The following is a 19,064-nucleotide window of genomic DNA, read 5'->3' as shown; positions in this document are numbered from 1 at the left end:
AATTTCCAGCGGAACCTCACTTCCGCCATCCCCACACTCCAGGAACCAGGCTCTAACAGGACACGGAGAATTGCAATTCTAATTTCCTTCTGCAGAAGAAAGGGCAACTGATCTTATTTGACCTCTTTTTGAAAGGTGAGGAGCTCCAAGGAAAGGGCAGGAAGGAAGCACAGTACGGTTCCTTAAAGGGGCACTTTGGGGTCATGTAGCCATGAACTTTCTCAGGCGATTGCATTTAATATTCACGACATATCTGCAGTGTAAAAAATCCTAAAAAAAATCTATTGTAAAATACACTGTTAAAATGTATGTAAGAAAATTCTGATTTAGAGAGAGTGACAACCTAGTCAAGTTTAGCAATCCCTAAAGACGATTAGCTTTTGGTAAAGCCTTCTAAATCCATACCCAATACTGTGCAATGTGAGGCAGAATGGGGTTGTGTCTTTGCAAATACAGAGAGAAGTAGGAATGAAATCCTGGTGATCAGATAAAAAAAAATACTGGTTACTATTTTAAAGTTAATTATATACAAGACACATGTGAGAAAGGCAAGATTATAATGCAGTGATGGAGGAGAATATATTTGATTGAAGATTGCTTGCATTCTAATGCGATCCCGAAGTAGTAATAAATGAACTAAGGGAGGTGGTACAGTGGAGCAGAGTGACCCATAATGGAGCAGGGGCTGGGAGACAGGGACTCTGTGGCTCTGCTCTTCCCATTTCTTCCTCATGTCTCCCAGGGGTCTCTGAAAGATCCCAGGTCTAAGGAGCCAGTGTGGTGTGGGTCAGCCACGACCATACCCTTTAGTGCCAGGAATGTAAAAGAAAATGCATGCATGACCCGAGCTGGGCTGCACTGAGCATTCTCAAATGTGTCCCTGGGCCACACATGGGAGAGTTTTCTGCGCTGTATACCTAGGGATGGAATTGTGAGGTCAAAGGGGATGATCTAGTTAAACTCTATAGCAAATAGGTTTTTAAATGATTATGCTGACTTACACTCCCTTCAACAGTGAATGAAGTTTCCATAGCTGCTAATTCATGTTTTAAGAAAAATCTTTGTGCCAGGCAGTGGTGGCGCATGCCTTTAATCCCAACACTCAGGAGGCAGAGGCAGGTGGATCTCTGTGAGTTGGAGGCCAGCCTAGTCTAAAAGAGCTAGTTCCAGGACAGGCTCCAAAAGCTACAGAGAAACCCTGTCTCAGTAAATAAATAAATAATAATTAAAAAAAAACCTTGCCAGTCTGGTGGATGTGGTATTTCACTGTGGATGTACTTTGAAGTTTCTAGTTTATCAATGAGAACGGCTGCCTTTTTGTAAGTATATTGACCATTATTGTTTCTTCTATAGTGAACATCCATTAATCTCCCTTTTCCACCCCTTCACTTGGTTAGGTAGTTTGTGTTCTCGCTGATTTATGCAGAGGCTTTATGTACTGTGGAACCTCTTTTGGTTAAACTGCAACAGACACCTCGCTGCTTGTGGCTTCTCTACTGCCTCATGTGAGTTTCCACTTTTGAGGATGTGTTTAAGGAAACATGGACCCAGAGGTCACATCATTCTGAGACATGGATAGCAAGACAAGGTAGACGGGTGAATAGGGGCAGATTTATTTCCCTAGGAACAAAGATTGGGAATTATTAAATGGAAGATGATTACACATGTGTATCCCTCTTTGTCTCAATATTTTTTAAAATAAAAGCTAAACTCTAAATCTGGATTATATCTCAATTTCTAACAGAGAAAGAGGCCGGGACTAGATATGACAGGTTGGGCTGGATACTGGGAATCAAGTTAGCGAGAGCTAAATGTGCCTATTTGTGTTACAAAATCCAAATTTTTGTTGGATATTGTATTTTTGTCTTCATCTATCTCTTCTAACCCTGTAGATACTAACCTCTCCCTTTCTAAAGTCAAGTCTTTTGATTGGAAAGATGTTTGGATGCACTATTCTTACTGGAAATCACCCCCAGAGATAGACTTTTCAGGAGACAACCAAAACCATTACTTTATACAATGAATACATCACTTCAAACAAGACTGTCTCACGTGACCAAAAATCAGCTGGAGACTGAGTGCACAGGACCATCAAATGTATAAAAAGAGGAAGAAAAAAAGAGGAGGAGGAGAAGAGCAGGGGGCGGCGCTAAACACCTGTCAATCCAACCCTTAGGAGGCTAAGGCATAAGAGTTCTAGCGTGAGCCAGACCCTGTCTCAGGAACCCGTAAACCAAAGCAAAACAAAAACAGCAAAAGTACAATAAATACAAGGAAGAGAGGGATGCAAGCCAAGTAGGTCACTGCTGTTTAAGATTCCCACTGTGGGGTAATTAATGTTGGTGAGACATCAGGGCACGGAACTGTGAGAAACACCACATCTTTTGCAAGAGGGAAGCTTTTTGTACTTGCTGTTAATAGTCATTTAAAGCGCTTTCCAGAAATAATAAGCCATGCTGTTCAAAGGCCTTCCCCATGAAGTGATTTTCAGCTTCATCCAATGTGTGCAGTCACTGGAAGGCAGGGTGATGGCAAGTGAAAGACCCACGTGAAAGTCCAAGGCTGCCTTGGCTACTCTTCTGTGGCACAGAACTGGTTTGGGGACTCTTGAAGTTAACAGCCATTTGCAGGTCGGTGTCTAGTTACTGACTTTCCCACCTGGAGGAGGTCAGACCAGGTTCAGAAGCAGCAGCACAAGGTTATCTCAAGAACAGCCTGAAGGCATAAAATCCCTTTCAAAAAAGGTAATGAAAGGTACAGCTCCTATAATCTCAGCTGTTGGGAGACTGAGGCATTGGGAGTTCAAAGCCAGCTTGGGTTCCACAACAAGCTTGAGGTCAGCCTGGGAGAAGGAAGAAAAGAAGGAAGGGAGGGAGGGAGGGAGGAAGGGAGGGAGAGAGGGAAGGAGGGAGGGAGGCCATATGGACCTTTAAAAGAGTAAAGGCAGCAGTTGGTGCTGGTTGATTGATGCCCACGATGCTCGGTTTTCACACCACAGAAGTTCTGAGGGTGAAGCCGTTACAAGACGCAACAGTGGTTTGCTAGTCTGAGATGCCACGTTAAAACATTCCAATCCATTGAAGGAAGCATCTCTTCTTTGTTCCTTACATCACAATTAGAATATTAATATTCACCAATAAAAGATTTTATTAGATTTTCTTGACACTCCTGTGAATCACATCCGGACAACGCTGGCAGGTGAACACGTACTAGTAGATTCATGAGGTTTAAAAGAAAGCGGAACCTAAAATTAAATGATAGCTATGAAAAATGCAAGGGCAGATAACGTAGCTTTTGTGCCTTCTGCACAGGACATTGTGTAACCATTCTAAATGACTAGATTGTTTTTAATCCTCCTAAAATAAATGGAAATATTTCTTTATTTCCTCAAATGCATTATTAATGAGACTACATTAATTCCTTATATAGATGTCTTCAAATTAACATTTTATTGTGTGTTAGCCAAAAGCAATTGAAAAGATAAAAAATGGGTATAATTTGACATTTAAAAAGCATTGAAATAATCAAGAGACCTGGAATGAATTTCTAAACACAGAAACAAATGACATGTTATTGGGTATCATAACAGGGGGTCATTACTCACTTAACCTCAAGCATTTCTATATTAGTTCTAGTTTTTAATGTAGACTACAGAGACATGGGTGCTGTAAGCTATATTGTGTGTGTGTGTGTTCTCACACATGTGTGTCAGGTTGCTTTAAGTTAAATGATATTTGTTATTATTTTAAAATATTTGTATTCTAGAACCATAAGAATACCCAATTTTGAGTTGTTTAGTCTTTGTTCAGTTATTGTCAAACCCTTTTTTCTCAAAAATCAATCTGTGCATATCTATAATTCCATAACTCTGACAGTTAAGGCAGAAAATTGTGAGTTCAAGTCCAGCTTGTGCTGTCTAAACTGGCCTTTTACTGGTTTTATCCAGTAGTATGATTTCTGATGGATGTTAATTTCAATGTTACTGAATCTCAGCCGTAATTTAAAAGTTTGTGTACAATAAGCCAGGCCCACATGGTCTACATAGTGAGTTTCAGGACAACCAGATGCCATAAAAGATGCCATAAAGACACCTCTCTCTCTCTCTCTCTCTCTCTCTCTCTCTCTCTCTCTCACACACACACACACACACACACACACACAGAGAAAGAGAGAGAGAGAGAGAGAGAGAGAGAGAGAGAGAGAGAGAGAGAAAATAAGTCAAGTAACTTAAGGTTCAGGATTGCAAGTTTGAGGCCTGCCCAGGCTTACCAGAAGAGCTCAAGTCTAACTTGTCTTAAAACAAAACAACAAAATATTTTAAAGGCCAGGGCTATGGTTTACTGGCAAAGCACGTAGGAAGTGAGGCCCTCTGTTTTTTAGTCTCTGCCCATCCCCCTCAATAATGAAACACAAAAACATTTACTTCTTAGAGGAAATTGAAAACACAGACAATCACTTCTTCAACCAAGCGGCCTCCCAGGCAGGCCACCTCTACAGTTTTCTCTGGCATGGCCTCGGTACAGTCATCCATCATCCAACAGCACCTTGTAGAACTTGTTAGTCCTTAGAATCAGTGTCAACTGCCTTCGCTCGTTTTTCTTTCCTCCTGTGTTTTTATTCTGTATCTAAGAATTCAAGGCTTTGCTTCCACCACCTATCCCCTTCTGAGACAGCAGTATTACCTTCTTTCTTAGTTGACTTTCAATACTGTCACCAAGACCATGACCGAAGGTGACTTGGGAAGACGTGTATTTGCTTTAAACGTCTCAATCATAGCCTAACACTGAGGGAAGTCAGGGCAGAAACTGAAGCAGGGCAGGAAGCTGGAAGCAGGAGCTGATGCAGAGGCCATGGATGAGTGCTGCTTACTGGCTTGCTCTCCATGGTCCACTCAGACTGTGACATCGCCAACAGTGACAAACATTAATTAGGACAATGCACCCCACCAAAGACATATATGTCTATTGGTTAACTTTATGTAGATTTTTTTCAACTTAGGATCTGTCTTCCCAGATAACCCTAGCTTGAGTCAAGTTGCCAAGCACAGCCTCTCACATAGACTTTCAGATAACTATGTCAATAGTTCAATAGGACTTGAGTGTCAATAGCACTCAAGGTAGGTGACATATTGCCTTCTTAGTGACATCATCCTTCCCCGTCTCCTGATAGTAAATGGTACCCTCTTTCCACTCAGCACTTCCTGTCTTCCTTGAGTTGTTTTCTTTGTTCTTCTAAAGACTTACTACCACCTGTTACATGTTATGTCTGCATGCATGTGTGTGTGTATGTATAAATGGATATATGCAATGTGTGTTTAGTTTTCTCCTCCCAGTAGAAAATTCCAATTCTGGGATTTAGATAGTTTTTTAGCATTTGAAAAGATATTTAGTCTATATTAGCTTTCCTAGTGTTTCAATATCTCAAGACTTTAGTACTGCTAGAGCTTGCCTCACGGTGAACACTGCAGGTTGTGAAAATTAACAAAGGAAAAATTAACAAGGAAAATAGCAGGATCTATGACATTTCAATTAAATTTTAGGCAGCCTTAAACACACACACACACACACACACACAGCCCCTTATAAATGATGCTATTGCCTTAATTGTGTGGGAATGAGAAGTAAGCTATTGCCTGGCGTCTTCCTGGGTTCCGCTCCCTACTGTGTTCTAGTCCATCTGGGAGACTTGGAATTGATAGACAATGTTATTAATCATATGAGAGAAAGTGAAAACAAACAGAGACCTTATTATATACAGGACAGCTTAACCAGGAGAGCAGGAATTACTGGAGGCATCACTACATTCTTGAGGCACTATGGTGAAGCTGGCTCTTCCCTGTGTATGTCACAAGTCAGGACAGTGTTGGCTACATGGGAGCAAGCTTTCTTGGAATGACATCAAGTAGCAATGAGAGACAGAGGTGGGGGGAGAGGACACAAAGGGAAAAAGAGGGGAAGAGAAGAAGGGAAGGTGAGAGAAGGGAGAGCAAGAGGCAGAGAGAAGAAAAAGGGAGGGAGAAAGAATGATGTTCCAGCCATCCCTGAAACTAATTCCATCTTTTGACTTTTGGCTTTAGACAAATAAAAATTGCCATTTTGGACTGAGAATGTAGTTTGGTTGACAGAGTGTTTTCCTGACATGCACAAAGCCCAGGATTTGATCCCTAACACCACACAAACCAGATGCGGTGGTGGCAAACTTGTAGTCTGAGCACTCCGAGGTAGAGAAGTTCAAATTCATCCTTGCCTGTATAGGATATACCCTTGGCTGTATAGCAAGTTTTAGGCCAACTTGGGCTACCCAAGACCCTGTCTCAAAGAACAAAATCCTGCTAATTTTTTTCCTTTTGAGATCTGAAGTCCTCAACAGTGTGTGGCACTCAATACACACCTAACAACATTTAGGATGTTGATAATAAAGGAAGAGATTTATTTGAAAACATCTATTTTCACTCCCTTTTGAAATAGTTTATGATGAGAAGTGGAAATGTATAGAAGTAGAAGATCATGAAGTAGGGAATTTGTTCTCTTCTATGATACTTTCTAAGTCCTATATATTCAGGAAGATGGGCCTGGAGGTCGTAATCACAATTGTCTTTAAGTACCCAGGCTCTCAGAAACCAACTGAGGATTGATCGAGACAAAGTCGTGTCATCCTGACTGGTCTTGAACTCTAGGCTCAAAGTGTCTTCCTGCTTCAGTCTGTCAAGTAGCGGAAACTACAGGAGCATGCCCCTGTGCCTGGCTTAAAATTGCCTTCCTTTTCCTTTGTGGTGCTGATGGATTCAGGTCGTCTTACTGCTAGGCTGGAGTGCTGGCACCTAGCTGCACCCATATCATCTTATTCACTTTTTCCCCGCTTAGGACAGAGACTCACTATGTATTCCAAACAGGCCTCCAACTGCAGATCCTTTTGTCTCAGCTTCCCAAGAACTAGAATTATTGTGATGCACCAACACACCTGATTTTGATTATAATATCACGATAGGTTCATAAAAAGTTGCAAAACTGTACAGAGAATTTCCATGTACATCTCATTTGCTTTCTCCAATTGTCTTAGTTAGGATTAATCCAGCTGTGATGAAGCACCACGACCAAAAGCAACTTGGGGAGGAAAGGGTTTATTCCACTCACAGTTCCATACAACAGTTCATCATCAAAAGTAGTGCGGACAGGACCTCAAACCGGACAGGAACCTCGTGGTGGGAGCTGATGCAGAGGCTGTGAGGGGTGCTGCTTACTGGCTTGCCCATCACAGCTTGGTCAGCCTCTTTTCTAATAGCACCTAGGACCACCCTAGGTAGCACCATCCAAAATGGACTGGTCCTCCCACATCAATCACTAATTAAGAAAATGTCCTACAGCTGCCTTTTCTCACTTGAGGTTCCCTCCTTGCAGAATACTAACTTTTGCCAAGCTTACAAAAAATTAGCCAGGAAACCAATGAAACATCATTTTGTTTTATTATTGAGAGAGAATCTTAAATAGCTGTAACATAATATCAAAACCAGGAAATAGGTGTATTAGCACAAATCATACAGCTTAATCAGACTTTACACGTACACACATGCTGTGTGTGTGTGTGGCTCTGTGCAACCCTTTTCATTTTCATCGTAAGTGTGGATTCTTATAACCATTTTCTCTCCTAACACGTGAGTAGATTCACCCATTTGAAGTGGACATCACAAGGCCTTTTAGCGAGCTTACTGAACTGTGAAGCTATCACCCAGATGCTGGTTTAGAATATTTTCATCATCCCAAAGAACCTGTCACCTTCTCATTTTGAAAAAAAAATATCATTCCCATTTCCAACCCAGGCAAATAGTAACCTATTTTTCATCTCCTTATATTTGTCTTTTTCTGACTATCTCATGCAAATTGAATTGTACAGTACATAGTTATTTTTTTCAGGATTCCTTCACATTTCATGATATGTTGTGGCTCTTTTAAGTGTGGCATAGATCTAGACTTCATGCCTTCTCATGGCTCAATACTATCCTATCATATGCATAGCCCATATTTTGCTTACCCGTTCATCTGTTGATGAACATTTTAGTTGCTCTTTTTTAGTGGCTGTAAATGACACTTCTATGAACACTTGTATGTAAAACTTGGAGCATATGTTTTCACTTTTCCTGGATGGGTGACGAGGAAAGCAATTACTGGGACATTTATGTGGAGCTTTAGAAGAAACTGTCACATCGTTTTCCGAAGTGGCTGCATCATTTTACACTCCACCAGCAATTCACGAGGGTTCTGATTTCTCCATTCCTCACTAACACTTGTTACTGTAATTTTTAATCACAGCCATTATAATGAGTATATCTAAGAATTCTCTTCAGATCCATCTATGTCATGGATGCATTAGTAGTTCATTCTCACATATTTTCATTATTATTCTATGAATGTTCCACTTAAAAAAAAGAACGCATTTTTTCTATCCATGAGTACTTTAATGCCTTTCCTTTGGGATCCGCTATAAGAGAGACATTATAAATATTACTGCACACAGTGTTCTGTAAATATATATTTTGTTTTTGAGTCTAGTTTTGTGGAAGTGAAATTGCTAGCTGGCAGTAGATATACATTTGATGTTGTAAAAAGCTGAAAAATGATTGTATTGTTTTATACTCCCAGCAAAAAGGCACAGGAGTTATAGGTGTCTATAGCCTCAGGAGCTGTTGGCATCAATCTTTTCAATGATTATGTAATATTATTGCTTTTTAAAAAATAGTATTATTCACATGCTTTTTCTATGTGCTCTCATTATTTAAGGACCACGATACATTTTGTACAGGTTAAGTTTGGTGGGGGACTAGATTAGGGTTGAGGTTGAGTTAAATGAAATAAGAGGCCCTGAGTTGATGGTTGTGTAGCTGGTGGATGGATGACTAGGGTCCATTCAACCTTTCTCTCTAATCCCATGATTGAAATATTCATAATAAATAAAGGTTTAATACACACAAACATATTTTTGAAAAGGAATTAAGTAATCTGTTAAGCCAGCCTTAATATATAATGCCTGCTTCAGAACACAAGTATGTATTAGTGCCTTATAGATCACATCACTTACCTTGCAAACTAGTCTTCTTGAAGAGATTATTCCTGATATAATCAGTTCTGTATATGATCTGGTGTTTTTTGAGGGAGGTCTGAAAAGTGAGAAAAGGCCACCCATTAGAGATGTTTTTAACTTGAGTAGTGAAGATGCCAGCTCTTGGGAGACTGGCTTGACCAGTTGTTTCAGTTTTTTTTAGAGGATATAAGGAAGTCACTCTCTGAGTGCGTTGGTATCCCAGGAACATAGACCATATTTTTTTCTTTTTTTCCGACATAATATTTTGGTTGATTCTTTGGGAATTTTACATCAAGCTCCCCAATCACACTCACTTTCCAGTTCTTCCATGTCTACCACCACCCTTGTGACCCCTCCAAAAATTAAAAAAATTAAAAAGTAGAAAAATAAGCAACAACAAAAAAGCTCAATATCTATATAGTCACTGGAGAAGCATTATAATTGAACATATTACGTTATTAAATCATTGGATTATTGTCAGTATCTGAAGGCGACTTACTTGTCCTAGGCCACAGATAAAGAAACAGTTTCTTGGGGACTGAACTTCTAGTATATATTTTTCTCTTTTAGGTTAGTTTTTTTTTTTTTAGTATAATGGTATCTCACTTGCCTAACTTTAACATTCTCATCTATGATTGCTGCTCATCCAAAAACTGTAATCAGAACACCGGCTAGGCCATTCGCAGAGGACAGTGGACCACCCTCATTCTGATGAGGTCAGAAAAGAGTTCATTCTAAATGTCATTTCTAAAAATGTGCCCTCCTCATGGGCTGGAGAAGGGAAGCTTCTATTGCCCATGGTTTTGGATGAAGATTTCACTTCAAAGTGCACAAAGTCCCCACTTAAAACTTACAAATGTATCAAGTGGGTAGCATCGAATTGATGATTTCACCCTGTCATCTTCTCCTGTGTGGGGATGTGATTTCCTGAGTGTCGTTTTAATTCTCTAAGCTGTGGAGAGAACTCAAGTGTTCCTCCAGACTTCATTAATGGTGAAATCTTGCATTTCATTTTTATTCACTTTGGGATAGTATAACACCAAAAGAGAAAAAGAAAAAAAAAAGAAAAAAGAAAAAAGAAAAAACCCACTCCAGGCAGCCACTCTGAGTTCTTCATCGTCACTGTGATCAACTCAAGATTTCTGAACTGCTCTTAACCTAAACCTAACTGGACTGTGAGTGGGTATGATAAAAGTTCACCACTCCAGACAACCCCCGAGTCCTGGATCTTCTCAAAGTGAAGGGCTCTTCAGACAGCAGAAAAGTGTTCTCTTGTGAATTATATTAAAATTGGATCAAGGGAAGAGCGATTTTTACAGGTTCATCTATACAGGAGCACAAGAAACTTGAAAGGGAAATTTTACAGTTTATAAAAGTTTGTCTCTTGAATGGACTTTCTGCACACTGATGTATACTAAATGTCTCTGCTTCAGAAACCATCATCTAAAAAATAGTTACTATAGATCCTCAATCCTCTAGAGGAAATGCCAGGCCAATCCTCCTCATATTTCAGTTGTATATTTGGATATGCCATACCCAAGGCAAGATTGAGCTGCAAATCTGCAAAGTTTGAGTCTCAAAGATGATGTAGCTGGTGGATGGATGCCTATGGTCCATTCACCCTTTCTTTCTAATCCTATGTCTGAAATATTCATAATAAATAAATGAAAACACACAGACATATTTTTGAAAAGGACCAAAGCAATTTGTTAATCCAGCCTTAATATATAATATATAGTGTTAAATATCTGCTTTCCAAAACAAAGCAAACTGATCATGATCATTTGTATTATAACTGTCCCTGGAGCTGCAATGGTCAAAAATCAGCCCCACCACTCAGATGGTGTCCGCTCCTTGAGAGTCTCAGAAACCAGCGCTACAGCTGGGTGAGGGCAATTAATCCTCAGCTGAAATCAACCCTGTGTGACCCAAGCCCGAGTTGTTTAGTGATAATGGTAATAAAGATAATGGTGATAAACTTGTATCTGCAATTTTGAAATGGAAAAGCTCTCACCTAGCTTTCATAATTCATCTGGCAGTGAAACTTGACCTGGATTCTGGTGGCAGAGCATAGCCTAAAATGTAAAGACTATTCATGGCTTCGGCTATGTCAGCTCGTGGGAATGTTCACACAACAGGTGCATAAGCCTTAATATGTCCATTGTAGGATTCTTCCCTAGACCAAACAGGGGTTGTTGTAGGCAGAGACTACTCATTAGTTCCTGGCCATCCGGACCTGAAATAATCACACAGAAGCTATATTAATTACAACACTGTTTGGCCAATAGCTTAAGCATATTTCTAGCTAGCTCTTACATCATAAATTAACCCATTTCTGTTATTCTGGGTATTGCCACGAGGCTCATGGTTTACTGGCAAAGTTCCAGAGTGTCTGTTTCCTTCAGCAGCTAATAGCATCTCTCTGACTCTGCCTTCTTTCCTCCTCTATCTGCTTGGAATTCCCACCTTACTCTATTCTGCCCTGTTGTAGACCAAAACAGCTTTATTCATTAACCAATAAAAGCAACACATATATAGAAGGACTTCCCACACCATTCCCCTTTTCTGTTCAAATAAAAAGGAAAGTTTTAGTTTTAACATAGCAAGATTACATACAACAAAACAGTTATCAAGAAAGAATTATAGTTACAATATTTATATCCGTTTTATATTTTATCATAACTAAGGACAACTATAATTATAACTATCTACTTTTCGATTCCAAAAAGATCCCAGAAGGATATAATATTACCTAAGTTAATAGGAAGTGCACATTGTAAATAACTTCTAAAACTCTAGAATTAACAGAGACATCTCACTGTCTGAATAGCCACCCAAATTATTGTATATAGTTTTGTATTGGATTTGGAACTCTCTTGTTCAGACAAAAGTGAAAGGTACCAATAGCCTTTGAGATGCTGGACCAGGTTGGGTGTGGCTTTGGGTACTAGAAATGTTCTCTCTCTCTCTCTCTGTCTCTCTCTCTCTCTCAGTTGTTGGATTTGGTTCCTGTTTCCTGCTCATGCAGAAGACTGTGAGTCTACCTGTAAATAAGAAAAAAAAAACCTTTATTATACCCCATTCTGAGCTAATGTGGGATTACCTTATCATATCCATCTACAGGCTGTTATATATCATTGTTAATGTGTGATATTAGTTATAGGATATATAATTTATATATTAAATATATATATATTTCTATTGGAGAACACACCTGACCTACGAGCTTTAAATAAGAAACTTACAGACCAGAAGAAGAAGGAGGAGGAAGAAAAGGAGGAGGAGGAGAAGAATTTTAATAGAAACAATAATGAGGGGCTGAGAGATGGCTCAGTAGTTAAGAGCACTTGCTGTTCTTGCCGAGGATCTGGATTCAGTTCCCAGTACCCATACGGTTGCTCATAAGCATCTACAACTCCAGCTACAGGAGATCCAGCACTCTTTTTTGGATGGAAGAGGTGCTGTTTACATGTGGTACATAGACATGCGTGCAGACAAAACACTAATGCACATAAAATAAACCTCAAAATGTAACAGAACAATAATTACGGCAAGACCTGCATTCTACAGTTTGCTCTCATCTGTATAAGAAGAGCTTAAAATTTCTTACTATATTTGCTGTCATGACATGAACACTTCCTAATTTCTTTGGATATTTTTACCTTGTTTATCTATTTAGGGGGAGGGGGTAAAAAAGCAAGTCCTTTAGTTAACTGTACAATTGTACACCTGACCTCAAACTGCTTTTGACTTCCTTACTAGGAGGACATTAATTTAAACCAGAATGTAAATAGCAGCTGTGCGTGTGTGTGTGTGTGTGTGTGAGAGAGAGAGAGAGAGAGAGAGAGAGAGAGAGAGAGAGACAGACAGACAGACAGACAGACAGACAGAGAGACACAGAGAGATGTTCCTGAGCTTCTCTTTGTTTTGGTATCTACGTAGATTTTAACTCATTCCATTAAATTTTCTGAATTGACTCTTTCTTAGAAGTTGTGGCCTTCTGTCATCCTGAAGACTCTAGGCTGGGCTTAATATAGGGCACCAGCCCATCTGATGGGGGCATGGAATGGGTTGCAATGTGCTCAGCCTCACACCCTCTCTGCTCATGGTTCATTACTGGCATTATAATGGCAGCCAGCTTCACACAGGTGTAACCAGTCAATACCTTAGCCTGACTCTGCCAAGGACTTCCTGATCTCTGTTCTGGAGATTTCTGGATGCTTTAGTGGGTGACACCCAACTATATACAATCTGAAGGCTGTAAGTGTAAGGGGTGATTATTATTCTGAAAAAATTAATCCTAGGTAGCAGGTGGTGGAGATGACAGATAGCTGGCCCTACCTGCAGAAAGACAGCTCTGAGACACTGTGTGGCCCTTCAGAACATTCCAGCAGATTCTAGCTTCAGGCATCCACAAGGATGATGAACACGACAACACACTTTCCCTTCTTTATCTGATCACACCCTCAGTAAACTGCTTCATAGAGAGGCCCAGGATAAGTCTCGATAGTCATGTATTTTGTAAGGAATCCTTACGATTACCTTTAGGTTTTATGATTTGCATGACATAGGGATCCAGTGAAATTCCATGGGACAATGGTCTTGTACACTGTAAAGATTTGTCATTCATATTGGCTTAATATAACACTGATTGGCCAGTAGCCCATCAGGAAGTATAGGCAGGGTGACCAGACTAGAAGAATTCTGGGAAGAGGAAAGGCAGAGAGTCAGTCACAAGTCAGATGCAGAGGAAACAGGATGAGAATGCCTTACTGAGAAAAAGTACCAAGCCACATGGCTAAACATAGACAAAAATTGTAGGTGAATTTAAATCGTAAAAGTTAGTTAGTAATAGGCCTGAGCAATAGGCCAAGCAACTTATAATTAATATAAGCCTCTGTGTGTTTCTTTGGGACTGAATGGCTGCAGGACTGGACAGGACAGAAACTTCCATCTACAGAAATCCTGAGTATGTTGTTGACATGAACACAGCCATGTCAAGAACCCTAATGCCTCAGACCCATTGGAGTGACAAAGCTTTTCCTAGGTGAGACCCAGAGGGATGGCAAAGTCTTCACTGAATCCATGTGTGCGTGTCAAAAGTTTCTACAGAAAATGTCCACTGTAGCTTTCTTCCCCTGGATGGTTAGAGTCTGAAGACTGCTCCTTACAGAGATTGATTCTGCTGAGACTAGATAAACCTGCTTTCCTGTTCTGCTGTATGTAATAACCCTGCCTTCTTGTCTCTATAGGTCAAACCCAGCTACTTGTTCAGCTATATGCAACAATCCCACCTTCCTGTTCAGCTTTATATAATGAAAACACCAAGATTCTGGGGTTCTGGGGTTTCTCCATCTGATCACCTTATCCTAGTGCTCTCTCTCTCTCTCTCTCTCTCTCTCTCTCTCTCTCTCTCTCTCTCTCTCTCTCTGTGTGTGTGTGTGTGTGTGTGTGTGTGTGTGTGTGTGATTTCTTCATTCTCTGCCCCTAGTCAGAATGAGTAAGCTCAAAGACACGTCATAGAACTACAAAGGGCTGCCGTATCCACACTTATCACTTATTGCAGAGAGGACAGATAATAAAATTGGCAAGTAGGATATGTGTATAGACTGGAACCTATTGTCTCAATTATTCAAAATCACAGGGAGAGGCATAAGTGTCTCTCCTTAGAATATCTTTGTTTTACCGGACCCCAAAATGTCCCCATATCCAGTAGTCTCTGTCAGTACTCTCCACCTCCATCAAACCCCAACTTGATCTCTTGAGTTCCCATCTCCACCTGCCCCCAAACCCAGTATATCTCTTCTGTGTCCTCCTCTGATACAAGGGAAAGTACCACGAATCCACAAGGATTACCCTTGCTAAGACTCCTAGAAATGGTGGATATGTAGCCTGAACTGGCCATCTCTGTGATCAGATTGGTGACTACCCCAATTGTCATCAAAGTACCTTCATCTGATAACTCATGGAAATAGAGGCAGAGACCCACAGCCAAACCTTAGGCCAAGCTTGGGGAACCATGATGAAGAGAAGAAGGAAGAACTGTAGGAGCCAGAGGAGTCGAGGATATCACAAGAAAACCCACGGAATCAACTATCCTGGGCTCATAGGGGCTCACAGACTCTAAACCAACATCCAGGAAGGCTACATGGGACCAACCTAAGCCCTCTACATGTATGTGATAGTGATGTAGTTTGGTCTACATGTGGGACTCCTAACAGTGGGAACAGGGGCAGTCTCTAATGCTTTGTCTGGCTCTTGGGAACCTATTCCTTATATTGGATTGCCTTGCCCAGCCTAAAAACAAAGCGGAGGTGCTTAGTCTTACTGCAACTTGATAGGCCATGTTTTGATAAAACGCATGGGAGGCCTGCTCCTTTCTGAACAGAAACAGAGGAGGAGAGGATTGAGGGAAGGGAGGGGAGGTGGGAAAAGGAATGGCAAGAGAGGAGAAGAGGGAAACCAGTCAGGATGTAAAACAAATAAATAAACTAAATAATAAAAAGAAGTGCATATCAAAACAAACAAATAAACAAACAAAAAAGAATATCTCTGCTCCCACCAGGATAGCTACACCCCTGGCTACCAGTGACTACAGGTGAATACCAAGATATTCAGTAATGTCAGATATAGATAAAGCTACCCTCTTTCCTTCATGTATGCTCTGCTTAAAACAGAAGGGACATTCAAGAAGAGCACCAACTATGGCCTAGGCATTGGTATAGGAAGATCAATAAATGAGCTCTTTCAAACAACTGCATTGTGAGGTGGCAACATAAAATACTGTTTTAAAATAGCTTTTTACTAATATAGCACGAGGCTCTTACGTCTGTGCGGATGAGGACCCTGAGAGATAAAGGGCTGACGGCTTAGCACACATCAAACACTTCAAACAGTGTGAAGATCCTAGATAAGTGTCAGTAGCTATTGCTGCACAATTAGGGAGGGGTGGGGCTGGGGATGCAAGCAGAGGTTTTTATCCCACATACTTCGCCACTTCTACTGCTCCTCGAATATAAACCACAGTGGAAGTTTGTCTCTCTCTCTCTCTCTAAAGATGGAGTCCTGTGTACCCCCTCCTTTGGCTTCCTAAGTACTCGGATGACAGGCCAAAACACATGTCTGAAGAAGGACACTTAAAAGAAATCCCACACTAGCTCAGAACTGAGTATAATAAAAGATTATTTATTTAAAGGTAGATTCACAGATAACAATCCTCTGCTGGACCAGGAAACAGCAATCAAATCCCTCAGCCAGAAGAGAGGCTGGGCACAGGGCTTTACATCAGCATATATAGTATAAGAGGCCACGCCAAAGTGGGCAGATAACTTAAAGGCTACTGGCAGTAGGAATTCCTACAGCACCTCCCCCTTTTGTTTAAATAAGAGTGTTCTAAGCCTAATACAAAGTTATATACAATAAGAACAAATATCAGTCATAAAAATTAGAATTGCAACCAGTATAAACAATATCAAGCAAGAAACATGTGATAAATGTTTCAATAACTATCCTATTTTAACGAGTTTAAATCTTGTATAATAAATAACTTGGCCAAGTCATGAGAGGAAAGTAAGTACAACTATCTAGTCTTCAACCCAATGAAGACACAAGAAGGGAAATAATATTACTTGAGTAAGCAGGAAGTGCAATCAAACAACTTCCAAAATGTGCAATGAATGACAGAGACAACTGGCTACCTGGGCAATCACCCAAAGTCTCATTTGCAACGTTGGAGAAACAAACTTTGGCTAAGGCCTAGAGTAATTGTCAGATCATTTTCAGAGGCAGGAAAATTTTCAAAACCATATTACCCTGTCTTGGCAAAATTTGACAGTCTTTTTTCTTGTATCCCTTGTTCTGTCCAAACATTGTGCGTTTTGTCAATGGTCTATGCATGGGCAGTTCCTTGCCCAAAGGCCAGTTTTGCCATGAAGAAAACAAGCTCCAAGTGGAGTGTCTTTGGTGTTCAACGTTCTTTCAGGAATAGATCAATGCTGCCAGGACCAATCATGTCTCACTTCAACAAAACTCTAAGTTATTTAAATGCCATATTCTACAGCTCTTTGAAGTGGTTGAAGATTACCTATCTATACAGAATACAGTCTCTATGTATCTAAAGAACCTCATTAGTCTAACTATAAGTATGACAAACATGGATGACTATTGACCTATGAATCTTCATACCTATATAACTTAAAGACTAAGACTTCATATTAGAATATTAAACAATCTTTAAACAACTGTGCAACAAATGAGGACAATGATCTCAAAATGTAAACAATGTTTAAGTATCTTGATCAGAGGTAAAAATGTATATTGCAATATGATAAATATATCCTAAAATTGTATCAATAAAAAATGTCTTAAGCAGAGGTAGAAGCATGCATGCATACAATATGACAAAATAATTTTGCTTAGATATACAAATATTATAGATGAAAATAGTAACATATTCAATGTAATTTAAATTTGTGTCAATATACAAGAATCTATACCAATGTAAATTGCTCACAAGTATTCACTCCATTATTCACTATTACTATTAGTGTTAGTCATATTAATCTATTATCCCATGCAAATTCCTCTTTCTCTTTTTTTAAAAGAGATCCCTGATCCTACATAATTTCCCCCAACCTCCAACCCTATACCAATTATAATCTACTCCTAAATGATGTCCCTAACCCTGAGGACAAACTTTGTTGGGAGAGGGGTCGTCATCTTCTAGAATTACTTCCAGCTGTCATGGGGGTGGTGTTTTTTTTTATGGGATCCTGTGAAAGTAAAATGATGGTTAAGTTCCAAGATTACTGTCTGGTATAATTGCAAATATTCTCTGATTATTCAGAAGGGTTTTTTTTTTGAGATTCCTGTTTGGAATTCTGGCCAGAATGTTATAACAAAAATGCACCATTTCAGCTAACCTAGTTGGAACTATCTTGAGCAGGTGATACCAAAAACAGGTCTTATAATAGTGCTATCAGCATCATGACATCATATCAACCAGGTGGAGTTGTTGTGGGGCCCCATCTTCTTCCTGAAAATTTCAAAGATTACTGCAGGAAAATTCATTGTTCATTGTGAAAAACTTAAACATTATTTATATAGACATATACAGACATATATATATATATATATTCAATAAAAGGTACAATAGAAACAAAAATAGGTATGAAGAAAAGTAAAATTTTTTCTAAATTCTTTTTTCTTTCTGTCCCACACCAGACGACTCTTGACATGAGACAGAAACTCTGAATTTTTTTTAACAAAATGGTTGGATTTAGAGAAGGACAGAGTCATTGTTCAACTCCAAAGTCAGCTCTATATATTCATATACATATGAATATAAATATATATATATATTTATATAAAGTATATGTTTTGATCACCTGTGCTTACAGGTCATATCCCTTTTTCTTGATGATTCTTAGTGGATAGTTATTTTTTCCTTCTATCGGCATCCAAACATCCAGGGTCTTGAGTTTTTGAAGATGTATATTTTCCTGTAAAGATAAGAGCAGAAACCTGCCCCAACCATGCATGGTTTCTTAACCACCTGTATGGTTGTCACCATTTTGGATGAGCTGTCATTTCTCTTTCTCAAGAGATTTTTTTTTTCTTTTCAAAGCGAATCTTTATTACTTTTGATGGTATCCGTAGTTTTTCTTCTCCTGTGGAAACAAGAGCAAAACTTCTTCCCCAACGTAGCTCATCTCCTGACTTCCTTTGTGAGGCCAATACATCATTGAAATACACCAGCTGATTTAATTCAGAAGACTTTTCTATTATCCAATGTCTCTCTTCTGTTGTTGTCCCTTTCTAATTAGCATTAAGAAGATACAAGGTTAATAAATCATTATATAATCTATTTCTGGTGGCATTTTTTATCCCTTTCTGTTAACATATCCTTTAAAGTTCGATTTGATCTTTCTACAACTGCCTGGCCTGTAGGATTGTATGGTATACCTGTAATATGCTTTATTGTATAATAA

The sequence above is a fragment of the Myodes glareolus genome, chromosome 8, assembly GCF_982192425.1.
Source record: "Myodes glareolus chromosome 8, mMyoGla1.1, whole genome shotgun sequence".
Taxonomy (NCBI): Eukaryota; Metazoa; Chordata; class Mammalia; order Rodentia; family Cricetidae; genus Myodes; species Myodes glareolus.
Note: the sequence above shows the minus strand (reverse complement) of the source record.